Raw genomic sequence first — 18,537 nt, 5'->3', positions numbered from 1 at the left:
GCTTAGCTACATTTCTTTTGCTACTGAAAAAATTCAAACATTAAAAAACACTATAACATGTATAGTGTTAGTTAAAAAAACATTTTAAATGCTGTAAATGCATATTTAACATATTAAAGCTATCCTCTCTGTCCAGGAATACGTAGAATCATAGAGACCAGTAAAATTAACATGGGATGGCCTCAAATTAATGAACAATTATCCTACTGCTTTTTATATTGCACACTGTTTATCACTTCAACATATTTTATCTTTTTTGGTACTGCACATCAGATTATTTTCATTTTGTCATACACAATAATTTTTAACTTCAGAAACAAAAACAATCATAATTTTGTGCAGTGGTGAGGCTGAAGTGGCAGTAGTGCTTGTTTATATGGCAGGATACTCATCTTAATGTGTAATTTTCTTATTACTATTTACATGAAAACTTGTGTATTAATACTTTCAAGTTGTAGGCAACTGCCAGCTGTAACAATGGTAACACATTACATACCACTCAGCTGTCCAGATTTTCACAGAATGCCCAGAATTTTGACTTATATTTTTGGTCTTTTCCTCATAAAATTTGTGTCATTCTGGATTTTTTGTGGCAAACCAGTGAGGATTAAATGCACTATGGCATTTGAGTTACATATTTCATATCCTTTAGAAAATGCATGGTAACACAAGAACTTTTATAGTAACATATTTCAAAGTTTATATGGGCAATATTTAAAATTTGTCCCTATTTTTGGGGCTTTGTCCCCATTTATCTTTGGCTTTGTCCAGTTTTTTTTGTGCCAAGAGGTTGACAGCTAAACACAGTTAATGACTGTAATAGTATATTATGACATACAGATTTTTTTCCAGAGTTCCGTAAGGTTTTAAGTGGTACTATTACAGGCAAGAAATGCATATAGGTAAAAGCCCCCCCCCCCTTTTGTGTGCTTGTTCCCCCTGACTAATTACAGTACTTTCTTGAGAAGCACTTGTAGTCTCATAAGATCAGCACCTATGTGTCTGGACAGTATGATGACCTCTTCCTTTTCCAAGACTGACTCCTACTTGAGTCTGATGAGTCCTAAGTAGTGTACAAAAGGAATTGGCCATTGATGCTTGGTGTGCCACCAAACTACATGTCAGAGTGGCCGTGACACAGTCTGTTCTCTCTATCATTTCCAAGTAATGCTCTAAATCTTCATGATATCCTGGAAGACTCTGTCTATTTTCAGCTGACTCTCTGTTGCAGTGCTCTGAGCCCTAACAATGGCACAGCACATTTGCTTTTGCACAGCCAATGATTTATGTGTTTCCTGGGATAGCTGTAACTGAGTCCTGCTCCTGGATCCCATTCATAAAGGTGTTGCTGTGGACACTGTTACATCTGAATGTCTACTGTCTACCTGAAAGTGTTCATTTGGGTTTGGAGATACTGGTGTAGAGGTGCATGGGTTTAGAGATACTGGTATAGAGGTGCATGGGTTTGGAAATACTCGTGTAGAGGTGCATGGGTTTGGAGATACTGCTGTAGGGGTGCAGGGATTTGGAGATACTGGTGTAGAGGTGCATGGGTTTAGAGATGCAGGTGTAGAGGTGCATGGGTTTTCAGATACTGGAGTAGAGGTACATGGGTTTGTAAATACTGGTGTAGAGGTGCATTGGTTTGGAAATACTGGTATAGAGGTGCATTGGTTTGGAAATACTGGTATAGAGGTGCATTGGTTTGGAAATACTGGTATAGAGGTGCATTGGTTTGAAGATACTGGTGTAGAGCTGCATTGGTTTGGAAATATTGGTGTAGAGGTGCATGGGTTTGGAGATACTGCTGTAGGGGTGCAGGGGTCTGGAGATATTGGTGTAGGGCTGCAGTGGTTTGGAGATACTGGTATAGCGGTACATGGGTTTTCATCCACTACATGAATATAATGCCAACATGCACTTGACTTTGTGATGCACTGTCACTTCCTGCAGAGTTAAAAACATTTTATGGGGTGTGAGATCCATCCATTAAACGTGGTGACTGCATGCCACTTTCCTCAGGCTGCCACACAGAAATAACTATCTTGTCATCATTGTCATCATCATCATCACCTTCATCATCTTCAACAACCATTCTGCTGCTGATATTCTCCAAATTTATTGGTACAGTGGAATTGTTTGTTTCTGCTGATAAAGAACTATCATACACTACTGTATGCTTATTAAGGAGGTGTGGGAGACACTTACTGTGCACACTGCCTTCACCATCATTCTGTGCAGTTGCGGAAGGTTCATCTGTTAATGGCAATTGGCATGTGTTTAATGTAATCATTATATGTTAGTATTTAGATCTCTCTATGAACAGATAATACTGTTTTTAAGCCAACCTTTCTGAGCAGGCAAGTGCTGCTGGTGCAGATATTGTTAATAGCTTGTGTCAACATTACCTCTGATTTTCCCACCCATCATAACCTGTATCATAGTCATAGTCAGTGAGAGAGAGAGGTGGTAATCTTCAGCTGATTCTAATGGGATAATTGTTGGAGCCCCCCCACTACCATTATGGACAATTGCATTCTGCCTCACCTTACTTTTAGCATGTTTCACTATGTCATTTGCCCTCTTCTTGCTTTATGTTAATGTGTGATTTCTGCTACCAACTGCATGAATGTCCACCATAACTTGATTCCAGGCTTTTGTTCTCTCACCTTGTTTGGGTCCTCCTTTACAATGTCCTAAGAGCGGCCATGAGGATGTAATTTTCCTCATGGCTGAAGTTGTCCTTTCTCTGCCTTGAGCACTTGTTCTGCATCATTATTGCAATAAATGCTCCATCATACACAAAAAACTTGTGATGTAATCTTCAGTTTAAACAACACAACAACAGCATGCCTATCATCAGAAAAAGGTAGGTGATACAAACTCCATAATTATATCCACATGCAAAGTCTCAGTCCAGACAGGTAAAGTTGTGCTATAGTAATGTCTGCAGTATCATAAATGCATTCAGAGCATTAAACCGATCTTCATCCTTCTCAGAGCCCCTACCACTGTCTTGTATTTGTCATACTGTCATTTTTTATTATTTAGTGATACTCAGAAATTCCCAAGTAAATGTTCATGTATGTTCAGTCAACAACACATCCTTACCCCTTCAGTGATTCACAATTAAAACACATATGTATGCCCAATCACTAAATAATTCCAAAATAAATGATTTTCTCAATAATCACTGATAATTCCCAATGCTGCTGTAATGGTTTTCCACATACAAATGACAGCTTTACATTATTCACTAAATCCATGATAATATGCCCATCATATCAGTAAAATAAACATTTCTTCAAGATAAATAACTAATTCTACATTGTCTTCAAGTGTTTCAGATTAAATTCCAATATTTTTATTATTTATTCTTACTTTACAAAATCTGTTGTTTCCTAAATCAGTTGCTGCCTGAGTTGACCACTCACAAGTTAATATGGTGGTGTGAAACTCTACCGTATAAAAATTCAGGTTGATTTACATGTATGCAAATTAGGGCCTTTACATTTATCTCTATAACCTGCAGTAATATGTGAACGCGTAAAGCCATTTATCAACAAAAGTTATAAGTTCTCAGCTATTCACAAACATGGCCTCAGATTTCTGTGAACTCACTGCAGAAAATTGTAGAGCCCAGAGCAGTCCTCAGCAGTCCCCAGCAAGCTGCAAGAATGCAGGAATCATTCCAGATATGGAACAATGTCATTTTACCTTGGGCACAAAATTGAATGTGTTAAGAGCATTTATCATTTGTATAAAGAAACATTTTGTTACAATATTTTTGAAAATGAACATGTGATGGAAAACTTATTGGGGAAAATGAGGAAAAATAAGACCACTATTCTTAGAACTTGGATATCTTTAGGCAATTAACAGAGAAACTAAAAAGAAATTATGTATTCAATTCAGAGCAGATGTTGAAAGAGACTTTAAACAGACACTAAAGATGTGTTGGACATTATTAAAGTATATGATAATAGAGGATTATGGATTGGAGATGGGACTGTAATGTCTTAAAAATGGAAAATGAAAATATTATATATATTGTTAAGTATTGGGGACAGCTCAAAACCTGCTTTTATTGTGGTAAGTTTGATCATTTAATTGAAAATTGTGATAAGTTGTATTTCTGGAAAACTTGGACATAATGTTAAAAAAATGTGTGTTAAATTCTGTAAATGTATCAATGTGGAGCATTTATGGATGGATTATGAATAAAGCAAAAATGAGAAAGAAAGGGAAATAAATCGTTCCCAAAATGTACAAAATTTGTACTAAAAGAAAAGGAAGAATTAATTGAAAAGGAGAAGAGAATTAAGTCAAAACAAAGTAATGAAAATTTTATAGACATAAAAATAGGAAAAAATATGGAATAAGGTTCAGAAATAAGCAATGACAATGCAAATTGGATATTGGTAAAATAAAAAATAACTTGATGTGTAAAAGAGCAAGAAATAAAAAGAAAATGTAAAGGAATTAACAACAATAAAAGAAAAGGGAAGGGTGAACATTTGGTAATTAACAGTAAATGGTGCAAAAGATTTTACACTGATTGTATAGTTTTGGATGATATTAGATTTTTGACCAAGGAAGAAAGGTTGCAAACTGAATCATTATGGGGATGTAATACTGTATGGAACTTATGCAAAGAAACATGCTCTGATATAGGGATTCTGTGTAAGAAATCTGTTAAGATATTAGATGTGGCATTCCTTATAATGGGAAGGAGTACAGTTCTAGAGATTAAATGGAAGGAACAGGTAAATCAAATTATTGCATTTTATGCATATGTAACAAGTAAAGAAAGAGGAAATGTGTTTAAAAATTCTGGACTATCTGGCTATAATTACGGACATCATAATTGTAGGAGACTGTCATTTAAGAAAAAAAGGGCAGTGATGGGAAAAATATTGGATGTACTAAAGTATGATAAAATATTTGGAAAATTAATAAATGGACTTATAGCAGAGGATAACACAAGACAGAAATTGATTATTTCTTGATATTGTTAGGACTTCAAACTAGAGAGGAAGGCATTATAGAAACAGGTTTCTCAAATCATCAGGAAATTTGGATAGAGATAAAAGAAAATAGGTAAAGAAATAAAAAAGTATAAATGCTAAAGAATTGGATGAAGAAGGAAAGATGATAGACAACTGTGGAAGGATCATATTAATATTAGAAATTATTATAATAATTGGTTAGAGTGAAGGATATCATTCAAAGAAAAATATGAGAGGTGCTATATGGAATGACAGACAAGAGAAAAGAAATCCAAAAAAGATAAAAAAATAAAAAAGGCATATATGTGTTTAGAAAAGAATGATAAGATGTATTTTATCAAAGATAAGGATATATGAAATAAATCAGGATAAAATGCAGAATTCATTATTCAAATAAATATATTTTTTTCAAAGAAAGAATAATTCATTATTTAATCAAGATATTGAAAGAAGATAATATAAGGAGAGAATGTGGGATAAAGAAGGAACAATACAGAATAGTCGAAAAGCAATAATGAAGACAGTAGTGGATTATGTAAGAGAAATGTTTAAAGACAGAAATATGGAGAATAGGAAAAAATGGAAGGTAAAAGCTTTTTTGGAAATAGACAATGAAGAATTAGAGAAAGAGATATCAGAATATAGTGTCAGCAACAGGACCATATGGAACAGAGTACCAAATATATAAAGATATGCTTTTATGGCAAAAAAGCTGCTTTACTGAAATTCTAAATGAATGATTAAAGGAGAGATTTAGGGTCATAGGATCATAGTTGGCCTTGAGACTCTTACAAGCCTAGTCAAAAATTTAGCCCATGTTCCAATAAGACAGCACCCGATGTCCCTGTCCAGCAGGGACACAGGTGGAATCCCAGAGGTGTATTTTCTGTTCCCCGTCCAGTTATCTAGGTTGCGCTTAAAAAGAGTTAATGAGGTTCTATGTTTGATGTGTAGAGGGAGTCTATTCCACAGAAGGGGGGAGTCTCTGTGACACAATTCTGACCCACCAATTCCTATTGATGTCACATATGAGGTTGAGGTCGCATGTGTGGGCTACTTGAGTGGAGCTTGACTTGTGGATATGCAGCAGTCCCATCAAGGTGGGGTCTGAGATTGCTTTTTTTATGTCAGAAAGAGGTTACCTCTAAGGACTCTATATGAGACTGAGTACAGGGACAGGGCCTTTAGCCTATCTGTGTAGGATAGATATTTGAGGCCCTGGATTCTCCTTGTGAGGAGCCTCTGTGGTCTCCTCAGAAGCTGCATGTGCTTTGTGAGGTACATGCTGAAAGGGGCATTGTACTCAATAATGGGTCTTATAAGGGAAGAATACAGTGATGTTATGACCACCTTGTCCCTGGATGAGATACCCTTACTAATGAGGTGGGCCATGTAGAAAGCTTTCTGTACAATGGAGGCAATATGGTGGTCAAAAGTCAGTTTGCTATCAACCTGGGTGCCCAAGTCTTCACCACTGATTGCATGCTTAGGACCTTGCTATAAATGTGATAATTTGTGGGGACCTCACTCTCCCCAAAGGGGATGATGATGCATTTTTTGGCATTCAGTTTGAGGCTATGTTTCTGGCACCAGTCATTTGTTTGGGTCAGACCCTCTTGGAGGATGTCCACATCACTAAGGGAATTGATGACAGTGCCCAGCTTGCAGTCATCTGCAAACTTGGTCAGCCATAGACCACTGGTTTTGGCTTGCACCTCAGAAAAGTATATCCCAAATAATACAGACCCCAAGACTGATCCCTGGGATACATCGCCCATTATAGGTTTACTGCTTAAGGTGGCTTCCCATATTTTGACTAAGCGGGTTATATCAGTGAACCAATTTGCTACTCATCTGGTAACATAGATTGATGCCTAGTTGAGAGAGTTTATCTATTATACCCAAGTGGAGAATAGTATAGAAGGCTTTGGCCAGGTTAGGGTAGGCAGTGTGCACTGTCTTCCCCTCATTCATGACTTTGGTGACTGTCTTAAAGAAATCAATCAAATTTAACAGGCATAACCTCCTCTTGATGAAACCAAACTGTGTGGGATCAAGTGTTTAGAGGTTGCCAATGTCCTTGATAATGAGGTCCATGATAATCCACTCCATGGTCTTGCAGATCAGGCTAGATAGGCTGATGGGTCTATAATTTCCTGGATCAGTGGATGGTCCACCTTTGTACAAAAGGATCACAGTGGCTGTCTGCCACTTGGCTAGGATGAAGCCGGTACTCAGGCTTTGGTTGAATAGGGTGCCTAATGCTGCTGCAAGTTCCTGCCTGAGTTCATGTAGGATGCAGCCTAGGATGTTTTCAGGCCCCATGGAGGCTGTATTATTTGCCTTTGAGAGGGCAGTGATGACTTGCCCCCTAGAGATGAGAGGAGGGGAGCAGGTGTTGGGGATGTCCTGATTTACTGATGGGGGGACAGAAGGGTGAAGTTTTCACTGAACTGTCTTCCAGCAGGTTGGCTATATCTATGGAATTTGTGTATGTATTGTCCTTGACCACCAGTTCTGAGCAGATCTTAGTGGTTCCTTTGAAATTGCAGACATATGTGAAGAAGGCCTTATGATTATCTTTAGTAGATGTGGCCAGTTAGGACTTGAAGTTTGCTTTGGTTGATTTCACTAGTGCTCTTATTTGCTTGTTCAAATTAAGGAGAGATTGCTTCCAGTTAAGCACCTGCTCCTTCTTGGTCCTGGACAGCATTTTTTTCCCTTTTATTACAGAGTTAGATGTCTACTAGACAGGTTTACTTTTCCTTGAGAAGGATGATTTTGTCCTGTCAGGTATTCCTGATTCTCTGCAGCAATATAAATGACCGTATAGTACTTTGGTGTAGGTTTAGACATATGTGCCAGTTCCTATGGAGGGGTAAGGGGCTGTGAGGCTATTTATACCTTCCCTCAGGAGGCAGTAATCAGCTTTAGAAAAGTATTTTTTTTTGTTTGATCCTAGTTAGGGAGAGGTCAGTGAGAAGGTGACTTCGAAAGTGACTGATTGTGGTCAGGTCATACCAGGGAGGATGACACTGTAGGAATGTTGCAGTGGTTACTCATGCTGGTTAATGCCAAGTCCAATATTTTCACCTCTTGTGGGGCTGTTGACCAGATGGTCCAAGGCATTTGCATTGATGAAATCAAGGAATCCCCAGACATTTGTGTTTTTTCATGAGTAGTTCTTCCAGTCTATGGTTGGATAGTTAAAATCACTCAGGAGCAGGGTAAAGGGTTTAATCATGATAGATTTGAAGAGGTCCAGATAGGTGGAGTGGGCATCTTTACTCAAATTCAGCGGTGGGGCCTTTAGATAGCTATGATTTGAATAGAGGCCATGTCAATGGTTAACTGCACCTGGAGTGTCTTCTGTGCATCATACTGTTTGACCAGCCTGGAGGTGTATATGTCTTTTATATATATTGTAACTTCACCTCCTTTTACTTTGCTGCCCATGGTTTGGGGTCTGAATGTATGATAGGATGAGTAACTTGGTATGGCTGGGGTGCTCTCCATAGCTTTTAGCCAGGTTTCTGTGACTGCACAAATGTCAACATCTTCCAGGGTTAAGTATGCTTGCAATGAGTGCAGTTTCATGTTTAGACTCCGAGTGTTTAGCAGCATGATCTTCAATTTGCATTTTGATGAAATTTTCATGTTGGTAGTTTTGACCTCATGGCATTGCCTAAAAAAAGGCACCATGAGGGAGGCAAGAGCCTTTACCAGGAGCCTGAAGCCCAATGGAGACAAATGCAGGCCATCTCTGGCAAAGCATCGTGGTTTAACAATTATGTCATCCCAGACTGTCATGTACTGGATCCCCTTGGAATGACACCAGAAACTAAGCCAATTGTTAAAGCCAGTCATTTTCTGTTTGTATTGAGGCATCATTCTGGGTGACGGTTGAATGCTGCTTAAGGCTAGGAACATACCTACCTGGGACATATATTCAGTGAGCTCAGTCATGTCTCTCTTCATATAGTCCAGGGAGGTACGTCTCAAGTCATTCACACCAACATGGACTATTACAGAGTCATACCAGTACCTGTTGTAGAGAGACTTGAGTGAATGGGTGATATGGTGGATTCTGCCACCTGACAGACAACTGATCGTGACTTTCTCCTTATCCATCCTGGTGAGGGGTATGTCTATATGTCTCACAATGGAGTCTCCTATGACTAAAATGATGGGTTTATGTTTAGGCCTTAGTGGTTGTGGGACAGTGTGTGGACTATGTGTGTGGTATGGCGGGCAGTGGAGTTTGTGTGTGTGTGTTTTTGCTTGGAGGTCTCTTTTGTTTGGGTATGTTTTTGTTGAGGACCTCCACATATGTGGGTGTGTTTTGTGTAGGTGTGGGTGGTGTTTGAGGTGTGATGTTTGTGCTGTCAACCTTTTCAGTGCCAGACATACTGGCTTGCGAGGGAGACAGCATTGACTCTATTTTCTTAATGTAATTGCATCTCTCACAAATTGTGTTCCTATCTAGTAGTAGTAGAGGGTTGTCTGTGTACATGAGACAGCTGCTACACTGTCTCAGGATGCCAATATCAACCAGACTGGCAGGATAAAATGTAGGAAATTTAAGGATTAAGAACACAGTAAAACTCGCAAAAAAAACCCACAGATTATCCACTTACAGACAAAAACATAACTCACATTATGAAAAAATACAGTTAAACAGTAATGAAATGCAATAAAATGCAGTTAAACTGTAATGAAAATCAGTAAATAGCAATGAAATGCAGTTAAACAGTAATTAAATGTAGTTAATCAGTAAATTGCTTTAAAACAGTACAAATGTAATAAATTAGCTCACAATCACAAAAGTAAAAAACAGCTCAAATAAAGCAGCAATTCAGTAGAATACTGCCATCAATTTAATAAGGCTACTGACAACTAATAACAAATGTGGTAAACTAAATGCAGTTGAACACCTAAGCACAAGTGGCAAAATAGAAGTAGGAAGAGGCACAATTTTTTTTAAGTTGAAAGTGAGGCGACAGAAGATAATTCAAGGTTAAGAAGCTAAAGGGTGGGTCTTCACAACTGATTTCACTGTACTCAGCAGAATGAGCTGATGTAAAGGGACAGAGGGGAGTGTCCAATATCAAATTTATATTAGAGGTGGGAAACTCAAAAGCCGCCAAGCTTTAATACCACAACAGTTGAGTGGGTAAATGGGATACAAGATCAGAACAGAGGTAAGGATTGAATTTACTAAGCCTAAAAACAGTTGCACGGTGTAAACAGATATGCAGCAAATATTGTTTTAGTTAACCAGAAGTGCAGAAAAGAGTTGAAAATAAGCACTTATCTTTTGTAGTCACACAGCAGTTTTTGTAAAACAGCAGAGCAAAGGCAAAAGGCCTAACTCAATGCAGCTTTGAGGAAACAAGTACAAACTGCTTTAAATACTGGCTATTTAAGGCATAGAAACAGGAACCAGCCAAATTATTCAATCAAAAAAAAAAAAAAAAAACAGAGCCCTGTAGCAGTAATTCTAGTCAGATCAGACCAGACTGAATCCCCCTCCCATGAAGAAACAAGTAGGCCTCTCTGAATAAAAAATTGTACTACAAGCTCCAAAGGTCACCAACAGTAATAGATATTTAGCTCTATGCTAGTGTTTGTCAAGTACAGAAATAAGTAAAATGAATAGCACAAACAGAGAAACAAATAGGAAAGAAAGATCAGAACAAAAGTAAGGACTGAATTCTTAAAGCTTAGAAAACAGTTGCACAGTTTAAACAGATAGGAATTATATAATGGTATATTTAAATTCATATGGATGAAAGCAGATAAAGAAAATATACAGAATTGGAGACCTCTGGTCTTAAATAATACAGATTACAAGATTTTTATGAAAAATTTCCAGAAAAGGATGGAGGTGAAAGTAAATAGTATTATAAAAAGTACAGTATATATAGCATTAAAGGTAGAGGTAGTCTGGAATTATTATTGACAGAAAATGAGTAAATGAGATTATAAAGAGAAAGGAACAACTAAAAATCATGATTGGAGACTTGAATAAAGTCTTAAGCACTATTCGTAATGGTATATTATTAGAAATACTGTAATCATATAATATAAGTAGGAAGTTAATAAATGTATGAGTATCTGAATATGAATATAATTATATCCAGATGGTCAATGGATGGCTTTGTGAAGAAATAAGAATAAAGAAAAAGATGAATAAGGTAAAGATGTCCACTGATTAGTACAATATTTAAATTGGTAATGAATATTGTAGTGTGTTATATAAACAATGATATGAAAGATATAAGATACATAACCAAAGAACATAATGAAATACCTATAATGCTATCTTATGTAGATGACATCATATTAGTTACTAAGAATATAGATGGTATGAAAAAAGTATTGAATTAAGTCTATCTTTACATTCAATTTGCACATATTTGAATAAAGAAAAGAGTAAAGGGTTAGGATTTGTAGAGTGGACAGAAAAAAATTGAATTTAACATGGAATGAATAAAAATTTTAGGTATAAACTTTGGCAAATATGAAATAAATGGCATGCAATGGAAAAATGTGTACATTATGAAATACTTTCCGATTATCTTTTAAAAAAAAGTCTTATTTAATAAATTCCATTTTGCTGGCTAAGATAGCCTACATAGCAAGGGTCTTTAATTTGCCATTAAATTATGAAAAGGAAGCATTTAATATTATGTCTTTCTTTATTTGGAGTTACAGACTTAACCCAATTAAAAGAGGCATTTTATACATTTCCATAGATGAGGGAGGGTTAGGTTGTATAAACTCAAAAGTGTAAGCTTCCTTGAATTTGTATAAGGTCCATAAATGGTTAAAAGAAAATGACAAAATATGAAAAAAAATGAATATTTAAAAGTAAATACTAAAGAAAATGGATGATATTTCAAACATTAAAAAAGGCTGTTTGAATGATGAATTACAAATCTATCAGGACAATATATTATTATGGAAAATAAATATAAATGAAACAGAAAATGAAAAAAAGTGTGGTATGAAATCATTATGCATAGATACTATTATGTGTGTCTTTGCAAAGATCTATAGGTGGAGAAAATTAAAGCTATCAGAGGAAGAATTCAGACATGTAAAAGTGTCAGGATTTGTTAAGGAGATTGGCAGTAAGGAAACTTCCAGTTAAAGCAAATATGCCTTATAAGACATGAGATGAAAGAATATGTAATTATTGTAAAATAAATGAGAGAAATGAACATGTATTCTTGAAATATGAAAGTATGGTGAAATTGTGGCAATAGTTAAGAGATATACAATAATTTGGATACAAGTATTTGGCAATCAGAGGATTCAGAATGTATAGAGGGAAAGAAAGAAAGAAAGAAAGAAAGAAAGAAAGAAAGAAAGAAAGAAAGAAAGAAAGAGAAAGAAAGAAAGAAAGGAAGAAGTTCACAACAAATAACAGAGAAGAAAAATAAACTGATAAATGTCTGTTTGTTATGTAACACACAGATTTACAGGGAATGATAACATTTTTCTTTCAGAAAACCTTCAGTCTACAAAAAAGGTATAATTTTTCTGAATGAGAAAGTAGAAAAAATAGGCAGGGAGCAGGTGAAAAACAAGAAATCGAAATTGAACATGGAAGGATTGAAGAACATTACTGTAAGAAAACAGAAGAGAAAGACAGATGTTGACTACATGGCTCAAGCTGTGGATGTACACAGACAGCTGGGTGAGAATTGTATACTTGGGAATTTAATACGCAATGAAAACAGTGGGATTAATAAGACCATTGGTGATGAAGATCATTCCTTTGTAACAGTTGATAGAGGGATAATACTGAATTAGAAGTTGAAGATTCATCAGATCTGGTCAGAAACGATATTCTTGTAATTGATGATTCCGTTGTTGGAGAAACTTGATACTTACGTCTTCAGAGAAGATAATGAAGCTTGAATAGTGTAATGCTTGCCAGGAGCAAAAATAGAGGATGTGAGGCAGGTCTTAGAATGCCTTAATGTAAGGAAGTATGACTGTTTTTATTCATGTCGGTACAAATGATCTCATCCTTAAGGATTCTTGGACTGTTCACAGGGAGCTTACAGCCCTTCAATGATAGTACAGCTTGTTCAGGTATAGTATGTATTTTTCACAAATCACATATAGAAAGGAGAAACATGTTACTGTGACTGAAAATATTTTTTTTGGTAAATATGTGCATGGAAAAAATGTTGTTTTAAAAAATGGAAATGTGCAGAGCAACTGAGGCTAATTTTTGGGTACATGTGTTCAGACAGACTGGATTGCAGTGGTCAAGATCAGGAAAGATAATTTTTGCAGCAGATATTGTGCAATATTTGACAAATGCAAGGAAGCATTTTATCCAGGTTGGAAATTTAACAGTTTACAGATAACAACATTTAATGTATATGTATCTCTGATGGTTGCTAATTCCATGGACATTAATAATAAAGTTTTTTTTTATTGGAAAATTTGCTAAGGTCCCATTAGAAGGATGTTGTTTTTGTTTGTGAAACACAGTTAAAGAACAATGACTGCATACCAGTTCTGTCAGGGTATAAATGTTTTTACTATAACAAACATTCTAACAAAAATCAGATGGAGGTGTTATGATAGGGATTAAATATAGTTATGAGACATGTGATTGTTACATGTTCAATGATAAAAAAGTACAACAGATTGTAACTGTAATAATAAAGATAGCCTAAGAATACATGACAATTGTTAGAGTGTATAGACCACCAAAGTCAAGTGCTGATTACATATAGGAATTTATAATTTCTTGCATGAAGCACAAGAGGGAAGAATAATAGTGGCTGGGGCCTTAAATTTATCAGAAACACATTGGATTAATATTGATTCAACAACATTAGTAAGGAACTGCATTCACAATGCATGTTAATAAACACCAATTGTTACAGACTGTAAAAAAATCCTACCAGGGAATGGAACATATTAGACATTGTTTGTGTTCCTAAAGAAATTATTATTACTTCATGTCAGATTTTGCCGCCATTGACGTCTAGTGATAACGGGATTATAAAGGTTAATTTCTTGCTTGATAATTCTGTCAAATTGAAATCTAAACCAATGCACATACATTTAATAACAGATTATATGCAACTAAAACAGTCACTATGTAAAACTAATTGGAGTGATACGTTCAGTGGGAAAAATTACAGAAGGAATGGGGAAAGTTTTGAAAGAGAAATTGTTTGACTGCAAAAAATTCAAAAAAATGTTTAACATCAGGATCTAGGCACACAACATCAGGAGGATATATTTCTATAAGAACAAGATGTGTGATTAAGATATGGACAAAACATATAAGAAATGGAAAACAGATCAAACTATAACTTTGAAAACTGAAATAAACAAGCTGGACAAACTAAGCATACTGTGAGACAAAATTTCAAAAATTAAAGAAATTTTATATAAAGAAATTGAGCATAATAGGAAACCATTTTATAGATACATAAGATGTGGAAGGAGTAAAGACATACAGACTGATAAATTGTGTTTAAATTTTAAATGTTATTCTCAGACACAATTGATTATAGACATATTTACAAAATCTTAGGCACAACAGTTTGGCTACACAAGGGGAGGGTGATAAGTTGTCCTATTGACATCCAGGTAACCTCAGATACTGAAATCAAAATAGATTATATTGACTAAGAGCTATGCAAACTGGATCCAAACAAACCACAGGGAGAAGACTGAATTAGTAATAATGACTTGAGAACACTTCATCAAGAGCATACAGTACCGTTATATTTATTATTTACTGTGTTGTATAAATATGAGGAGATTCCTCAAGACTGGAGACATGCATTTATTAAACCTGTCTTTAAGGGAAAGGGAATAGGTCAAACCCAGAATCATGCAGACCCTTAAGTCTATTTTCATGTTGTGGAAAAATAATGGAGAAGGTAATATTAGATAAGTTATTGTCAGAAGTAGAAAGCTTGGGACTTGAAATTATATAGCAGCATGCATATTTTGAAAATAGATCTATCATGACCTGTAACATGATGTATATGATAGTATAATAACAGCTCTGAATGAAAAAAATGTGTTGTAATATAATTTATATAGAATTAACTTCAGCATTTGATAGGCTCACACTCAAACATTGATCAATAAATTAGAACAGCTACGTATTGATGTACTCTTGAAAAGATAGATAGCTACATGGCTTACAAATAGGATATGGCAAATGTCTTACAGCAAATGGACAGGTTAACTTCTTAGTTACAGTCTGGGTGTCCCACAAGGTTCTGTCCTATGCCTATAGTTGTTTGGATTGTATCTGTCAGATCTATCATTTCCATCTGAGGTGTTCTACAGTTTGTATGCAGATGACTTGAAATTTGGAAAACTGACAACATGTTTTACAGATAGGGCATGTCTGCAAAAGAACTTGACTAAATTGACCATTTGGGCACAGGAGAGTAATATACTAATAAATACATCAAAAACTAAGCATATGAGATTAGGAAGACATACATTGAAAGGTGAATACTTAATATAGCTCACAGTGATTGAAACTGGTATACAAGTAGGTCCAGGTTTGAGTTTTTCTAATCATATCAGACAATTGTTTAATGATAGTTATAGCACTATAGGCTGTATAAAAAGATTTATAAAGTCTAGGAAATCATAAATGATGATGTCATTACTTGTTAGTTACATTATAATCAAACTTGAGTATGGAATAACAATATGAAAACCTTATAAATAACAAGCATGACTAAACTGCAAAGAGTAAATAGAAACATACCAAAAGGATCCATGGATGTGAAAATTTAAATTATTTGAAATACTAAAATAACTGATCTTGTATAGTGTCTCATACAGATATTTAAGAGAAGATCTTATTCAGGTATATAAGGCATTTAGAGACAACTACCTCTGGGAATGTTTGGGTTTATCAAAAAAGTAGTAGAGAGTCATCAGACAACCTATGTAGAAGAGTCTGTAGGACTAAGAAATGTGCTAAATGGCTCTCTGGATGAGCAGCTGGTGCATGTTCTAGACTACAGTCTGGATACTTATGATGGGAATGACTGTTTTGGTATATTGGCAGGCTAGAAGGGCATTAATGCCCATGTTTAACATGTTATAGATAGTATGGAACCAAAGGATAAGAGAGATTATGTTTAATGGGAAGTGGGATTGAAAAAATTAAATTTTCGTTGTGGAAAATGGAGTGGGCAGGTAGTTTGTATTTAAAGTATAAAGATATGATCTAGCAATGGATTGATAAATTATCTGTAGAAATATCCATCCATTCATCCATAACCTCTTTTTCCAATTTTTGCACATGGGGTCAGGGTGTCATTTCATCAGCGACAAACATCTAGAGCCAAGACCTACACTGCTGGATGACTATTTTATTTAATTGTGGAAATCTCATAACTATTGTAATTATAGTGTGAATGATTTTAATTAAAGGCTACTCTTTTGAATAGTTTCTGTGAGATCTTTCACATACACCTGAACTTCCACCAACTCAAGCAGATGGAGCCTCAATTTAATTTCTCATACAAACAATGACACACACAGTAGCAGCACCCCCTTGTGCTGCACTGTAGTGCCAATAATTGATCTACCTGGTGTAGGAATGGAATCCACAACCTTTTATACCAAAGGTAAGTGTGCTACTTGCTGTGCCACTGACACCATTATAACAATGCGTGTTTGCTACAGAATTATGTGTAACTGCAAATATATAGCTACAATTTTATTGTAATAATGCAAAAGAAAGCCCAAATATATATGTCGACAGAACTGCATCTGTATATAAATATATGTGGAATGTTTATGTGGTAAAATAATTTTCTGATAAATAAACATGCAACATATGTATGAGTAAAATAGTATTCTGCACATATATATATATATATATATATATATGTGTGTGTGTGTGTGTGTGTGTGTGTGTGTGTGTGTGTGTGTGCATGTGTGTGTAAATCATAGATATACATCTGCATGAATGCACTTACAACTACTTCTTCATGTTTTTATATAGAATAAAATATTTCATTTCATATAGTTTCATTTAGTATTGCATTACATTTGGTAGTAGCATAGATGCATGCAGTCTGTTTTTGTAAAGAGAGGATTTTGTTTGTGTAGGCCAGAGCAATATTTATTAGTATAATAATTGCATATAGGTTCATAGGTTCATAGGTAGGTACTAGGTTATCTGCCTGAAGGCATTTATAAGCCTAGCCAGAATGTGTTGTCTTTCACCGCCCCTTTAGGAGTAGTTCCCTGTGCCTCTGTCCAGCAGAGCCACTGAAGTGATCCCCGGGGTAAACTTCCTGTTTACATTCACTCATCAAGGTTTGGTTTGAAGAGTGTTAGTGAGGAGGTCTGCTAATGTAGATTGGAATCTTGTTCCAAAGCCTGGGAAGTCTCTGGGACAGGAATCTATCCCTCCAGAACATCCTATTTATTGTTGTGGTGAGGTTTAGATCCCTAGAGGTGGCTCAAGGGGATAATGTTTTCTTTAGGTGGAGCATGTCCATCAATTCTGGGTTGGACATGACCTTTTATGTCAAACAGAGATCACCTCTGAGTAGGCAGTATGCAACCGAGTACAGCTGGAATTTCTTCAGTTGAGCTGCATAGGGCATCTGTTTGAGGCCAGTGATCCTCTTGGTGAGGTACTTCTGTGGTCTTTCCAGGTGTTGCAGGTGTCTTGTAAGGTACATCCCAAATGGGGCATTGTACTCTATGATGAGTCTGATGAATGATGAGCAGAGGGGCATAATGACCTCTTTTGATCTGGATGCAAACCCTTTTGTGATTAGGTGGGTCACTTAGAAGAATTTTCTAACCACTTTGGCAATGTGATTATCAAAGCTGAGATTACTAGCTACTTGGGTCCCCAGATCCGTTATTACATCTTCCATATTTAGGGGACTACCGCCCATGTGTTAGTTTGTTGGTACTTTGTTTTTTCCAAAGGGGATGTTATTTGTGCCTTAAGGGCTATGATTGCATGGCATACTGGTTTTGTGAAAAATGTGTTTAATGGTTTGTGTTGGGGGTGGAGGTTGCTTGGATGTTTGCTTTGGTGGTCTCTGTTGCTTTTGCAGATTTTTATTTAGAGCCTCCGAGTATATTTTCATGTATTTATCTCAGTCATTTCTTCCACAATATTAACTGCACATACAATATGGTTCAGCTCTCAGTCAGGCACCATACCCTAGTCATACTAGAGGCTGGAGGAGGGGGTTGCAATGTAAAGTCAAAGAGTAGGACAAACTTAATTGAGAAATGATAATTTTGTATTGCTTTTTTACTTTTGTATACCCTTTTATGCTTAGAATTCTTAGGCAGAAAACTATGAAAGGGCACAGTTTTGTACAGCTAAGTAAATGAAAACTTCCTTGAATTGCTACATTTTTTTCTGTGTGTGAACACATTCTGGCTGAACACAGTTCACAGAGTGTTACATGTTAAGCATAGTAGTATAAAATGTCATTCCACCAAAAGTTATATAGCAAAAGAAGTTCCAAAT

This window comes from Protopterus annectens, chromosome 17.part0, assembly GCF_019279795.1.
Source record: "Protopterus annectens isolate FY-2018-M chromosome 17.part0, PAN1.0, whole genome shotgun sequence".
NCBI classification, from domain to species: domain Eukaryota; kingdom Metazoa; phylum Chordata; order Ceratodontiformes; family Protopteridae; genus Protopterus; species Protopterus annectens.
Note: the sequence above shows the minus strand (reverse complement) of the source record.